Source organism: Lactuca virosa, chromosome 3 (genome assembly GCF_052849685.1).
Source record: "Lactuca virosa cultivar CGN04683 chromosome 3, Lactuca_virosa_CGN04683_v6, whole genome shotgun sequence".
Classification (NCBI taxonomy): Eukaryota; Viridiplantae; Streptophyta; class Magnoliopsida; order Asterales; family Asteraceae; genus Lactuca; species Lactuca virosa.
The window spans coordinates 192,017,166-192,033,653 of NC_136428.1; the positions used below are offsets into that span (position 1 = coordinate 192,017,166).

Here is a 16,488-nt window from a genome sequence, read left to right on the forward strand (position 1 = left end):
CATGGATGATCCATGGAGCTTTTACCCATGGATCCTTGGAAGAGGAAAAGACATGGGTTATTAGGGTTTCACCCTAACCATGTACACTATATAAACAAGCTTATGTTGCATGAAAAAGACACTAATGTGTGTGTAAGTGTGGTGGCCAAAATCAAGAGTTAGTATACTCTCTCATACATTTTCCAAGTTTGTGGTGATTTGTGATTTCCATTTGAGGCATTCACATTATTGGTGCTTGGCTCTCAAACTCCAAGGAATCAACAATCAACAAAAGGTATGTAATTCATCTAGTTCTTTTATGGTTAAAAGTACCCCATGCCATGCTAGATAGGTTATAAACCTTGGAAAATAATATTTTGCATGTATCTTAGACAAACATAGATCCAAGGTTTAATAGGGTTACATGTACACTTAGGAAGTGTTAGAATGCTCAAAACCCAACAAACATGACATCCCGAGTCTTTTAATGAAATACATTTCTTTGGAAATGCTTTTGATAAATCTTTATCATATTTTGTTTTGGGAAAAATTCCGCAACACTTTTATTTAAAATGTTACTCTGATTTTCAAACAAGCATAAACAAAAATCGGTCTTTTCTGGCCGTGAAAATGGGGATGTCACAAAACGCATGATAATCTCCAAACTACCATGGATAACACCGGTATTCTCTGTGCAGTTATGCTCGATACCAAAGTAAGTCGTCTCTATTCTCTACTAGATCTCCACTAATCGATCGATTGTTTGCAATATGTTTTTTGCATCATCTACACAACAATGTCTAATTCTTCTAAGTGTTTATGCATCTGATATGGATCTAATTTTGACTTCTGTGGTAAAATTGACTACTTCTGATATTGATTCTATCACTAAATGGCGTTCAAAAGTAAAATCTAGTTCCCAATTATGTTGGGAGGTTGACTTTTTCATTATCGTTTGATGTTATGGTTCGTTGATCTCATCTAATTAGAACTATAAGCTCGTCCTTATTGGTCATGGCTACGCCATTTGTTTTCCATTCAGCCATGGCATTGGTTTTTGATATGATAAAAACTAGATTATCTACCAACGATATCTCTCGCTCTCGTGTTCTTCATCGATTATCTCCTCTCTGCTCGCCTCCCTCCGCACATTAACAATCAGAAAACCTAATCGCTAGATTTAAAGGAAGTCGATAATCTGATTTATTGCCCTAAACCTGCAACTGTACGGCCATGGGATACCAGCTTCTCATCTAACCTCATTTATTTCCAGCTCTACCTCAGGTTTTGCCATTACTTATCTAATTTATTTCCATAGAGCACTATAATCTCACCTGTTGTGTACATATTTGTTTCTAGTTTTGGGTTTTATTATAATCTGATTTAATTGACATGCATTAGCCCAAAAATAATGTTCCTGTGTTAATGTACCAAATTTTAACAGGCGGTGGATTGCTCTCCTGTGAGTTTAGTAGCTGCAAACAAAGCTTCTTTTGTAAATACATCAACTTCTGGTATGCAACTACGCAAGTGAAGTGATGCTCTTTCTTTTGCTTTCACTTGAAATATCTCTTCATGTTCTAACTTGTTTTCGTATATTCTCAAGGGTCGCAAAAAATACCTGTAAATAAGATGGTGCAGACAGATTCACAGAATCCTTCTGGGAGGATGCATGCTTATTTGCAAGCTAAGCCTTCTAGACACCATGAAAGCAATTATGGTTTGAATTCTTTGAGGTAGGAATAGGATTTCTCTCTATCTTTCCATATAAACAATCGGTAACACTCCTCATGAAGTTGGACCATAGTATTCATGCCCTACTACTTGTTACAATCAAAGGTGTTGCAATGCAGGTCTTCCATCAGATAGAGAAGGAATCCTAAGGAAACTACTGATCTTACAAATGTTCAGGAACTTATTGATGAATTTGAACGTGGTTGTCACTCTGGTACCCTTCATCACCACATTCATTATGAACAATATATGCATAATCTTCTTGTGTTGTTGATGTCTGATCACTGATGTGGTTCTTTCTGTTAGGTCTTTTGGACACTGTAAGGAACTGCACATATGTTGGTATGGCTGATGATGATTTTGCTCTCCTTCAGCATAATACTCATATATATCTTGCCAATGTTGTAAATTTGAGGTGATATACTACATACTACCTCTCCTTTCTGATCTATTCCAGCTAAGTACTTGATATATATATATATATATATATATATATATATATATATATATATATATATATATATAGTTAGCTTTGCAGAGTTCCTATAGGTTGGGCACTAAATTCCTTTTTTTCTTTTTGTAGCAAAGAGCTCATGTATCAACTGGTTCTGCAAGGATTTGGTTACTTCAATGCAATACGGTTAAGTGAGCCTGCTCCATTGCAAGAACTAATCATGCTAGCACTATCTGAAGAAGATCCAGATTCACAAGGCGTTGAGAATGATGACTTAAAAGGAAAGATTGCTCAAGTAAGTCTTTGTCACACCCCAAAACCGGAACGGCGGAAACGTTCGGGGGTGGAGGACGTCATGTACAGTATCACAACAATGCAAAGTAGTAAACAAGCAACAACATCATCCATTGCATTAATAATATAATTTCATACAAGTGTGTTCTGTCAAGTTTATAGACACCAAAAATATATAAATCAAAATAAAAGATGAGTCTTGAACGAGCTCCATCTTCTCAAAACCTGGCACTGGTACCTGTCTACTGGTGACCTGAGAATACAAGTTATTTAGAAAGAGTTTATCAGCTTTAAAGCTGGTGAGATCATAAGTATATTAGTGTCTGTGTTTGTATGAAAGTGTTTGTAAGTATGTGATGTATAAGTTTGTAAAAGTTTGTAATTGTTTAAACTCCCCTAGAAAACCCTATGTTTTCTACTAAAAGTAGCCTTCTACCAAGGCATCTAGTGTCTGTGTGTGTGTCTCTTGTAAGAGTATGTATTTTCCCAAATCTGACTATCATTAACCAAAAATATAGTTTTTACATTATTGTTTATTGTGTGAATATCACAAAGTGAATGTAATGGGAAAATGAAATAGTACTATAGTGTTGTATAAAGTAACTATTGTTGTACTAACTACCTTAAACCAATTGTTATTTAAAGTACCATGTGATCGGCCTGTACCCTGCTACCGACTATAGAACACAACGATGTAAGACGTCGGAAGAAATGACGTTTGGCGCCCATAGACTAGCAAGTCCCACTGTAGCTAGCAGCAAGGTGTAGGATAGTCAATCCAGTATAGATTTATACACAAACTCAAACGCTCCCCACTTAAGGGGATTCTGGATACAAAACGGTCATGACAGGTGATGTCATGCCCCGTTAAGTGGCTCACATAACTGTGGTAATGTATATGTAATGTATGTGCTAGCTGTATTGTGTGTTCTCTCTCTGTCTAGCCTGTATGTATGTTCTCTCTGTATGGTATTGTTTGTTTCTCATCATAGTATTCTCTCTGTATGTTATTGTTTGTTTCTCATCACTATGTATTATGTTTGTTTCTCATCACTATGTATTATGTTTGTTTCTCATCACTATGTATTATGACTCATGTATGAACTGACTCATTGTATGTTTTATTGTTCTAGTAATAGTATTAGTATCTTCCTAAACTATACCTATTATAGCTTACTAGTAATGTTGTTTGAATGTATGAACATGTTTGTGTACCTTTGCTACCCAAAGGTATTAAACTGAATGAAAGAAGGAACCTTTATATCCATATACATATACATAATACATAACTAGTATTCAAACGACCTTCGGACAAATAACCTGAATACCCTAAGTCCACAACCAAACAAGGAACAGGAAGTAAGGTGAGCTATCAGTCCTAAGTCCTTTCAATCCTACTTATATAACTATATCTATATAGATACACATTTAACAGAATATAAGTTTAAAAGAGTTTAATAAAAGTATTTGACATGTAAAAGAGTTTGTAAAACAGTTTGAATTAGTTATTTGAAAACACAGTTTGAAAAGTAAGAAATCCACTTGTTTGGTAGTTATTAACCACATGTGATTGATATAATAACTATAATAGTTCAACTTGTATCCCCCCCCCCATAAAAGCATTTAAAAACATTTAAAAGGTTAATTAAGGGGTATGAACTCACCTGTAGTGAGTGGTTTGGATGATCGGATGTTATAGGATGCTAAGTGTCAAGTGAAGACTTGAACACACACAAGGATCCTAGTTAACATATAATAACACATATATGTATCCAATTAGTCATTAAACAACTAATTTACCAAGTTAAGACATCCTAGGACATGTAAAACACTTGATTTAAGTGTTATAAGTACTAAGGATTGCATCTAAGGGTTGTAGGACCTTGCATTTGAGTTTAGGGTCCAAGGGTAAACTCTTTTAGAGTTTACGGTTTTGTGACCAACTCACATTGAGTTTATGGTCGTAACCCATGAGTTTACAACCGTAAACTCATGGTACTTCTACCATTTTTGTGTTTTGAAGCTTTTCAAGTCATAATGAGGCATCCTACTTCAAGTATAAGCCTTAGGAAGTGATTAGGGCAACATTTCACCCCTTTACGGAGTTTACGGCCCATGGACCATTTCTCCATGTGTTTACGGCCGTAAACCCATATGGTTCATCGTCTTTTTGATGTTTTAAGTCCTAAGCACATCAAGGACGGGATCTAGACTAGTTTCCAAGGCTTGGTAAGGGACTAGGGCACACAATGGCCCAATCATTAGGGTTTACGGTCCAAGAACATGTTGGACCGTAAACACCTTTGATCTTGTGTTTCTTTATGTTTTCTAGATGATTAAGAAGTGTTACAAGCCTTATAACAAGCCAAGGTAAGAGTACTTACTATGTAGAAGCTTGAAAGGGTGTTAAAAGTCCAAGAACATTAGTGTGTGTTCTTGGTGTTCTTGGTGAAACTAAGAACACTTGAAGATCTACACAAATGGAATGATTTCACGGATGGAATCATGTAAGATCACTAGATTAAGTAAGATATCAACTTATTAGGGTAAGAAACACTTACAAAGTTGAAGATCAAGAAGGAAAATCGGATGATACTTGAGAGGATTTGAGTTATAGTCTTGAAAAGGTGAAAAGTGGTAAAAATGGCTAAGTGCCATATTTATACCCTTGGGGTTTACGGCCGTAAACTCCAAACTCTTGGAGTTTTGGGACATTATTGTTGCACAATAAACCCTAGGGCATCCTCTCTCAAGTTATCTCTTGAAGTACTAACTTTAAAACACTCTAACTGACTCCAAAAAGCTAGAAAGTTAGCAGAAACAATTTTGACTTCTATTGAAGTGAATGGTTGTACAGAATAGAAATTTCGGGTTGTCACATCATCCCCCCGTTAGAAGGAATTTCGTCCCGAAATTAGAGTTTAAGCAAATAAGTAGTTACAAATAACTAAGTAAAAAAGACTAGGATATTTCAGTTTCATCTGATCCTCTCGCTCCCAAGTGAATTCAGGTCCTCGCTTGGCGTTCCAGCGAACCTTCACTATCGGGATACGGCTTTGCTTGGTTTGCTTGACCTCTCGGTCCATGATCTCTACAGGTTCTTCCACGAAGTTGAGGCTCTCGTTGATCTCGATCTCGTCGAGTGGGATTACAAGAGTCTCGTCGGACAGACACTTTTTCAAGTTCGAGACGTGGAATGTAGAATGTATGTTACTGAGTTCGCGCGGTAAGTTAAGTTTGTAAGCTACAGGGCCGATTCTAGCGAGAATCTCAAAAAGCCCTATGTATCTTGGATTCAGCTTTCCACGCTTTCTGAAGCGTATCAAGCCCTTCCAGGGTGAGCCCTTCAATAAAACACGGTCGCCCACCTGGAATTCCAATGGTTTCCTTCGTTTATCTGCGTAGCTTTTCTGTCGGTCTCTAGAGGATTTCAATCGTTCACGAATCTGAACGATCTTCTCTGTCGTTTCCCGTATGATCTCCGGACCGGCGAGAGTGCTGTCAGGAACTCGTCCTTTAGCTAACTGGGTATCCCCCACCTCAGCCCAGCACAGAGGGGATCTGCACTTTCGGCCATAGAGGGTTTCAAATGGAGCAGCCTTTATGCTTGTGTGATAACTATTGTTGTAGGAAAATTCGACAAGGGGTAAATGAGTATCCCATGCCTTCCCAAAGTCAATCACGCAGGCTCGCAACATATCCTCTAAGGTTTGGATAGTCCTCTCACTTTGTCCGTCGGTCTGTGGATGGTAGGTTGTACTCATGTCCAGCCTAGTTCCTAGGGAACTTTGTAGCGACTGCCAGAACCTAGAAGTGAACCTACTATCTATGTCCGAGATAATGGATCTGGGAACACCGTGCAGTCGTATAATCTCCCGTATGTAAGTTCTTGTGAGCTTCTCTATCTTGTATGTTTCTTTGATATGCAGGAAGTGTGCGGACTTGGTCAATCTGTCGACGATGACCCAAATGGTATCAAGTCCACCCGTTGTCTTGGGCAACTTGGTTATGAAGTCCATAGTGATCCGCTCCCACTTCCATTCTGGTATCTCCGGCTGTTGTAATAGACCTGAGGGTTTCTGGTATTCGACCTTGACCTTGGCGCAAGTAAGGCATTTACTTACGAAGGTAGCAATCTCTGCTTTCATGTTAGGCCACCAGTATAGCTTTTTAAAATCCAGATACATCTTATCTGAACCTGGGTGGACGGAATAACGAGAGTTATGAGCCTCGGTCATGACCAAGTCTCTGAAACCACCGTGTTTCGGTGTCCAGATCCGATCCATGAGATATAAAGCTCTGCCACCCTTGACTTCCAAGTTCTTATCCATCCCTCGAAGGGATTCACTTGCCACATTTTCAGGTTTTAAAGCGTCGAGCTGAGCCACCTGGATTTGTGTTGATAAGTGTGAATGGATAGTCATAGTCAAAGATTTGACTCTACGACCAGAATATTCTTTCCGACTCAGGGCGTCAGCTACTACGTTGGCATTGTCGGGATGATAGTGAATTTCACATTCATAATCACTGAGTAGCTCGACCCACCGTCGTTGTCTCATGTTGAGCTCCTTCTGGTCGAATATATGTTCTAGGCTTTTGTGGTCTGTAAAGATAGTGCTTTTTGTACCATACAGGTAGTGTCTCCAGATCTTTAGAGCAAACACAACTGCTCCTAGTTCAAGATCGTGGGTAGTGTAGTTGACCTCGTGTGTCTTCAGCTGTCTCGAGGCATAGGCGATGACCTTACCTCGCTGCATCAGAACACATCCGAGCCCTTGATTTGACGCATCGCAATAGACAACGAAGTCTTCTATCCCTTCGGGGAGGGATAGTATAGGTGCGGTGCACAAGGCTCGCTTGAGCGTTTGGAACGCTCTCTCCTGCTTCTCTTCCCAGTCAAAGGCTACGCCCTTCTAGGTCAGTGTTGTAAGAGGTTTCGCAATTTGGGAGAAGTTCTGAATGAACCTGCGATAGTAGCCAGCGAGGCCTAGAAATTGACGAATTTCTGTAGGCGTCTTCGGTGCTGACCAACTCTCAATGGCTTTGATTTTGGAAGGGTCCACGTGTATTCCCTCCTCGCTAACCACGTGCCCTAAGAATTCGACTCTTCGGATCCAAAATTTGCATTTCGAGAACTTCGCATAGAGCTTCTCCGAACGTAGTGTGTCTAAGACTTGTCGCAGATGTTGACTATGTTCCTCCTTACTACGAGAGTAGATAAGTATTTCATCAATGAAGACGATGACGAACTGATCCAAGTACGGACGACACACCCGATTCATTAAATCCATGAATATTGCGGGCGCGTTTGTTAATCCAAACGGCATCACTACGAATTTGTAGTGTCCATAACGAGTTCGGAAGGCTGTCTTCGGAACATCCTCCCCTAGCACTCGTAGTTGGTGATACCCGGATCTTAAGTCAATTTTTGAAAAGAAGTTCGCCCCTTGAAGTTGATCGAATAAATCGTCAATACGAGGCAAAGGATAACGATTCTTAACGGTCAACTTGTTGAGCTCCCTGTAGTCAATGCACATACGAAACGATCCGTCTTTCTTCTTCACGAACAAGACTGGAGCTCCCTAGGGTGAGAAGCTTGGTCTTATAAAGCCCTTGCTGAGCAGTTCGTTAAGTTGACTGGACAGTTCTTGCATCTCTGTAGGTGCTAGACGATAGGGCGATTTGGCTACTGGGGTAGCCCCTGAAACTAAGTATATTCTGAACTCGACCTGACGTTGCGGAGGTAATCCTGGAAGTTCTTCTGGAAAGATGTCGGGAAAGTCGCGTACTACTGGAATGTTCTGAATGTCTTTCGTTTCTTGGCTCACATCGACCACATGAGCAAGGAATGCGCGACATTCCTTGCGCAAGAATTTCTGGGCTTGAATGCTCGAGATGATACGAAGGTTCGTGCCGGGTTTGTCGCCGTAGATTACTAGAGTTTCGCCAGACAGAAGATTAAGGCGTACAGCCTTTTCATAACACATGATTTCGGCACGATGAAGACTCAACCAATCCATGCCGATAATGACGTCGAAACTTTTAATTAAAACCGGCATGAGGTCGATCGAAAATGAATGGCTATCTAGTGTTAGGGTACACCCTATGAATATACTGCTAGTGCTTTCCGTCTTTCCATTAGCCATTTCTACAGTGAACGGTTCTTTAAGTGCTCGTGATTTTTGCTTAAGTAAATGAGCAAATTTTTGGTTCACGAAACTCCTCTCCGCTCCACTATCAAACAGAATACATGCATAAGAGTTATCGAGGAGAAACGTACCCGTGACCACTGTGGGGTCGGCAACCGCTTTCTTGTGGCCTATAGCCAGAACTCTTCCTACTCCACCGGCATTTCCTGCCTTGGGGCAGTTCCTTTTGTAGTGGCCCACCTCGCCACAATTGTAGCAAGCTTGGCCCACTCCAGCGTCGGGGATTTGGTTGAGTGGCCTTGCCGCAGCCTTGCAGAAACGGGCAGTGTGCCCCTTCCTGTTGCAGTTCGAACACTGCATTTCTCGGCAGGCTCCGACATGGTGGAAGTTGCATTTGTTGCACTTAGGCAAACTTCCTGAGTACTGCTCGACCGGAGCAGCAGCGGCAGGTGCTATCGCAGCATGAACTGCCACGACCTGCTGCTTTTTGGCAGCCTTCTTCTTCTTTTTGTCATCCCAGAATTTCCACTTGGAATCAGCGGTTCTGGCGGGTTCTGAGATGGCCAGGGTTGTTGTTGCGGCCGGGGTAGGGACCCCATGATCAATAAGCCGATGTGCCAACCGCTTGGCACTATCGAATGTGGCAGGGTTTGAGGATAAGACATTCCCCTGAAATGGAGGCACTATCCCCCATATGTATCTCTCTATCTTCTTCCCCTCTGTATGAATCATGTTTGGACAGAGGGCCACCAGTTCGCAGAACCTGGCGGTATAGGTAACAATATCGGAGCCTTTCATGGTTAGGCTCCACAGTTCCTGTTCCAGCTTTTGGATTTCGCCCCTCGGGCAGTACTCCTCAACCATTAGCTCTCGCAGAGCTTCCCAGCCCATAGCATTAGCCACTATAAGAGATAGTGACTTGACATGGCTATTCCACCATGTTAGGGCTTTTGACTCGAAGGTACAAGCAGCAAATTTGACTTTGCTTCCCTCCGAGCATGAGCAGATCTCAAAGACCAACTCTGTCTTTTCGAACCATTGCGAGAGGGCAATGACTCTGCCAGTTCCCTTAAAGGACAATGGCTTGCAGTTTGTGAAGTCCTTGTAGGAGCACTCTCTCGAGCGCACAAGGGTTTCAATGGGAGTAGATTGAACAGGAGTTCCTCCTCCAGTAGAACCGGAAGAATGATATTGATCCATGGCATTTGCCACAGCTGCAGCTACCGCAGCATTGAGAGCTGCTGTATCAAATTGAGGAGGAGTTGGTGTTGTAGTTATAGGAGGATCGTGTCTCGTTCATCGACGTGGAGGCATCTTTTAACTGCAAGTTTACAAAGATGAAGATATTGATAAGAATAAAATAGAGAGAATTTGATGAGAATGACTCATGGACTAAATCTCCATAGCCCAACAGCACAATTGAATGGTATGATTGATTGAAGATGAAAGCATTTGGATAAAATTTCCATGAGATTAGATATCTGTCAATAATACTGGAATTACATATGTAACAAGTCTGGGAAAAATGACCTAGAAGTAGGCCTTACATCAACCAAGATGGGAAAAATTTTGACAGAACTATGACCTAATCAAGACCTAACAGGTCTAATATTTACAAGGATAGGAAATTAGACTAGAGTCTTACATAACTAAGTTATATCCAAAAGAGAAAGTTGAGTAGGCTCTATCTACGACGAGAGCTACTAGAGTGAGTCCTTGATTCAGACATACGGCGCTCCATGTCTCTCATGCGCCTTTCTGTCATTGTTTGCCAAGCTTGAAGTTCCCTAACTTCAGCTCGGGTTTCGGTAAGTTCTCTCTGCAGAGCTGCATTATGGACCTGAGTCCTTTCATGAGCCGACTCTAGCTGACGTATGCGGACTGTGTTAACGCCTGAATTGGCATCAATCTCCACCACTCGGTCGATAGTTGCTCGACCTTGCTCGGTGTTCCGAGAAATCCTACGAACCATGATGGGTAGGACCCTGTCAGCTGAACCTCCCTCGCTAAGATTGTAAAAGCTCCTGTCTCCATTGTAGGGAATGGGTTGACCCTGTTCCTGACTCCATCTGTTCAAGTTCGTGGCCCACAAAGGTGTGAGTCCTTGAAATGCTGGACGAGGGTTAGGATTTGGGCTTTGAGCAGCTGGGGGTAGGTTGTTGACTTCTGGCTCTGAGTCAGAACCATCAGAAAAGCCTTCAGCTTCGTGATCATCCAATGGGATTGGGTGATCATCTTTTGGTTCTTTTCCCAGCCATCCTGCATTGTCGTGGTTGGGATAGTACGGGTCTCCGGGAAGATGGAATCCGGCCATTAAATCTACGCGAGAAAAGGGATAAAGAAATAATTAATAGACGAACTAATTAGATAATTATAAGATGATCTTTATCAGTTACTTCAACACTTGTTTAGTGCATACCAGTTATATGTACTTAAAACAAGATAGACCTTCGAATAAGTGACCCTAACTCTAAGTCCACAACCAAACAAGGAACAGGAAGTAAAGCAAAGATTCACAGATTCTAAGTCTATAACATCCTAGTACATATAACCTTAGTGTATCCACTTAATAACTATTGACATACTAATAAAGAACTTTTTAGTTCTCAGATAAGTAATTATATTAACACAAAATACTCCTATAGTATTTTAAGTTTATGTTCTGTTCTCTTGTTTTCATTGTAGTAGTGTTGGTAAGTTTTTTTGACTTGTTGCAACCCCGCAACCACACTTAGGCACATGCTAGTCACTCCTCGGATAATATAGTTTATCAGGCTATATCTTCCCAGGGTTGACCATATGTCTCTAAGTCTAATTGTGTTGTCCAACAATCGTAATACTTTTGTTCTGTCCTAGTGACACTAATTTTAGTATGAATGCAGGTATGTATACTTGGTTAAATATTTTATTATTTAAAAGTATAAACTCTTGGTCAGAGTATTTTAATCTCGCTGTGTTTATAGTTCGTATATCTTTTATGGGTTGATATACTCGATTCACTATAAACAATACTCTGATACCAATCTGTCACACCCCAAAACCGGAACGGCGGAAACGTTCCGGGGTGGAGGACGTCATGTACAGTATCACAACAATGCAAAGTAGTAAACAAGAAACAACATCATCCATTGCATTAATAATATAATTTCATACAAGTGTGTTTTTTCAAGTTTATAGACACCAAAAATATATAAATCAAAATAAAAGATGAGTCTTGAACGAGCTCCATCTTCTCAAAAACCTGGCACCGGTACCTGTCTACTGGTGACCTGAGAATTCAAGTTATTTTGAAAGAGTTTATCAGCTTTAAAGCTGGTGAGATCATAAGTATATTAGTTTCTGTGTTTGTATGAAAGTGTTTGTAAGTATGTGATGTATAAGTTTGTAAAAGTTTGTAATTGTTTGAACTCCCCTAGAAAACCCTATGTTTTCTACTAAAAGTAGCCTTCTACCAAGGCATCTAGTGTTTGTGTGTGTGTCTCTTGTAAGAGTATGTATTTTCCCAAATCTGACTATCATTAACCAAAAATGGAGTTTTTACATTATTGTTTATTGTGTGAATATCACAAAGTGAATTTAATGGGAAAATGAAATAGTATTGTAGTGTTGTATTAAGTAACTACTACTGTACTAACTACCTTAAACCAATTGTTATTTAAAGTACCATGTGATCGGCCTGTACCCCGCTACCGACTATAGAACACGACGATATAAGACGTCGGAAGAAATGACGTTTCGCACCCGTAGACTTGCAAGTCCCACTGTAGCTAGCAGCAAGGTGTAGGATAGTCAATCCAGTATAGATCTATACACAAACTCAAACGCTCCCCACTTAAGGGGATTCTGGATACAAAACGGTCATGACAGGTGATGCCATGCCCCGTTACGTGGCTCACATAACTGTGGTAATGTATATGTAATGTATGTGCTAGCTGTATTGTGTGTTCTCTCTCTGTCTAGCCTGTATGTATGTTCTCTCTGTATGGTATTGTTTGTTTCTCATCATAGTATTCTCTTTGTATGTTATTGTTTGTTTCTCATCACTATGTATTATGTTTGTTTCTCATCACTATGTATTATGTTTGTTTCTCATCACTATGTATTATGACTCATGTATGAACTGACTCATTGTATGTTTTATTGTTCTAGTAATAGTATTAGTATCTTCCTAAACTATACCTATTATAGCTTACTAGTAATGTTGTTTGAATGTATGAACATGTTTGTGTACCTTTGCTACCCAAAGGTATTGAACTGAATGAAAGAAGGAACCTTTATATCCATATACATATACATAATACATAACTAGTATTCAAACGACCTTCGGACAAATAACCTGAATACCCTAAGTCCACAACCAAACAAGGAACAGGAAGTAAGGTGAGCTATCAGTCCTAAGTCCTTTCAATCCTACTTATATAACTATATCTCTATAGATACACATTTAACAGAATATAAGTTTAAAAGAGTTTAAAAAAAGTATTTGACATGTAAAAGAGTTTGTAAAACAGTTTGAAGTAGTTGTTTGAAAACACAGTTTGAAAAGTAAGAAATCCACTTGTTTGGTAGTTATTAACCACATGTGATTGATATAATAACTATAATAGTTCAACTTGTATCCCCCCCCATAAAAGCATTTAAAAACATTTAAAAGGTTAATTAAGGGGTATGAACTCACCTGTAGTGAGTGGTTTGGATGATCGGATGTTATAGGATGCTAAGTGTCAAGTGAAGACTTGAACACACACAAGGATCCTAGTTAACATATAATAACACATATATGTATCCGATTAGTCATTAAACAACTAATTTACCAAGTTAAGACATCCTAGGACATGTAAAACACTTGATTTAAGTGTTATAAGTACTAAGGATTGCATCTAAGGGTTGTAGGACCTTGCATTTGAGTTTAGGGTCCAAGGGTAAACTCTTTTAGAGTTTACGGTTTTGTGACCAACTCTCATTGAGTTTACGGTCGTAAACCCATGAGTTTACGGCCGTAAACTCATGGTACTTCTACCATTTTTGTGTTTTGAAGCTTTTCAAGTCATAATGAGGCATCCTACTTCAAGTATAAGCCTTAGGAAGTGATTAGGGCAACATTTCACCCCTTTATGGAGTTTACGGCCCATGGACCATTTCTCCATGTGTTTACGGCCGTAAACCCATATGGTTCATCGTCTTTTTGATGTTTTAAGTCCTAAGCACATCAAGGATGGGATCTAGACTAGTTTCCAAGGCTTGGTAAGGGACTAGGGCACACAATGGCCCAATCATTAGGGTTTACGGTCCAAGAACATGTTGGACCGTAAACACCTTTGATCTTGTGTTTCCTTATGTTTTCTAGATGATTAAGAAGTGTAACAAGCCTTATAACAAGCCAAGGTAAGAGTACTTACTATGTAGAAGCTTGAAAGGGTGTTAAATTTCCAAGAACACTAGTGTGTGTTCTTGGTGTTCTTGGTGAAACTAAGAACACTTGAAGATCTACACAAATGGAATGATTTCACGGATGGAATCATGTAAGATCACTAGATTAAGTAAGATATCAACTTATTAGGGTAAGAAACACTTACAAAGTTGAAGATCAAGAAGGAAAACCGGATGATACTTCAGAGGATTTGAGTTCTAGTCTTGAAAAGGTGAAAAGTGGTAAAAATGGCTAAGTGCCATATTTATACCCTTGGGGTTTACGGCCGTAAACTCCTTGTTTAGGCCGTAAACTCCAAACTCTTGGAGTTTTGGGACATTATTGTTGCACAATAAACCCTAGGGCATCCTCTCTCCAGTTATCTCTTGAAGTACTAACTTTAAAAAATTCTAACTGACTCCAAAAAGCTTGAAAGTTAGCAGAAACAATTTTGACTTCTATTGAAGTGAATGGTTGTACAAAATAGAAATTTCGGGTTGTCACAGTCTTTCAGTGGATGATGATTACCTGTATACAGATGAATGCTAAGCTACTAATGTTGAGTCTCTGGTTTTAGCATTACTATCATCATTTAATTACATATGTATACAGATGAATGCTAAGCTACTAAGCGAGAAATCTGAATTGCTGGATGGATATTTTGGCATTCATGTGGATCCACAAGCCAATTTGTCAAGGCTTCCTGTCATACTTGACTAGTACACACCTGACACGGACCGTGCTCCAGAATTTCTTCTTTGTCTGGGAAATGATGTAAGCTACACGCCAAAATGTATACAGTACAATTATGCACAAATATAAATACATAATTATATCTTGTTTAGGTGACATGGAATGATGAGAAAGTTTGCTTTCAAACAATTGTTGCTGCTCTTGGAAACTTCTATGCTATGCATCCACCTCTATTACCAAATCCATCAGGTGAAGGAGTTTCAGATTTTTATAAAAGACAAGGGAAAGGAAATGTTTCAGGAGGTACGTTTTTTTTTTTGCACTCTAAGTTCCTTTAACTTGTTTGATCTGTGTACATTACATCCATTTTTGAGTTAAAAGACCTTAGAAGGGATATTTGAGAAAATGCAACTACAAAACTAAATACCCCTCAACCTTTCCCATTCAAGGTCCATCACCCTCGTTTTAGTGAAAGTAAGGATTTCACAGGGGGATTTTCGGCACAAATGCAAAAGATAGGGATATATTTTAGAGAGGGCCATTTTTTTTCTATTGCTGCGTTGTACTTTCAAAAAAATTCAGTTTGAAAATACCAAAAGTAATCGATATATTTGAAACTTTGTGTAGAACAATATAATGCGATTTCTAAACAAAAATATTAATGCTAGAAAATAATGGTGCTTTATTTTTGAGTTTGAAAAAGAATAGGTTACACTTCAAAGAACTTCTGTTATGAATTTTTCACATGGAAACTCTTATGTATATTAAATCAACTCTACTTTTATGGAACAACAGTTTCAAACCGTCAATTGCTACTCCGTTCTCTGAAAGAAGGCAAGTTTTCAACAAATTCAACATCTGTTATTGGTGCTTTATTTTTGAGTTTGAAAAAGAATAGGTTCTATTTTTCTAAATGGATCTCTATTACTTATGTGTTGGCAGTGATGAATTTAATGTGAATCATAAATATAATAATGCATATTTGATTCATATAAAAGTATAGTGCAGTGGTTAATTTGGTTCTCATAGTGGACAAATATATATTTTTATTGGTATGATCTAGTTAATTAGTTGTTATGATTGGCTAATCTGGTTCTGAATTCTGTGTGATATTGTGAAGAACTTAGATCTTTTAAGTACAAACTCTTGTTAGATAATGTTTTGACCTTTTTCAGGTTGAGTGGTCTGGATGCCATTAGTCTTGGAAATGAAGTAGAACATGAACTTATTGCTACTGATCCTAACCTTTCATCTTTAGTTTTATGTGGTAAAGATTTTTGTGATGCAAATGGTGTGACAACCCGAAATTTCTATCTTGTACAGTCATTCAATTCAATCAAAGTCAGACTCGTTTCTGCTATCTATTAGCATTGTTTAGGGTCTGTTTGAGTGTTCTAAACCTGGTACATTCAAGGTATAGGTTTAGGGATGATTTAACTTAACTTCATCGTGTTGCATTCGAGCCAAAAACTCGATCAAGAGGAGTTTACGGCCGTAAACATGAGTGTACGACCGTAAACTCAAGGTGGCCGTAAACTCATGCCCTTATGTGTGATATTCTTTCACTTTTATTCATTTCTCACACTTCTCACTCAAGAAACATGATTCTCTCTCAACTATCATCAAGGGTTTTCATCTTAGTCTTCAAAGATGTAAGTGTTTCTTCCATTTGTTAGTTGGTACCTTGCTTAATCTAGGAAACCTCTATGATTTCATCCATGAAATTATCTCTTTTGGTTAGATCTTCAAATCTTCAACACTTTCACCAAGAACAC

General features: G+C 39.1%; 1 pseudogene; it reads left to right on the plus strand.

The window, feature by feature from the left end:
- Window positions 1-649: 649 nt before the first annotated feature.
- Window positions 650-15,672, plus strand: LOC145164333 (DNA mismatch repair protein MLH1-like; annotated as a pseudogene).
- Window positions 15,673-16,488: the final 816 nt, after the last annotated feature.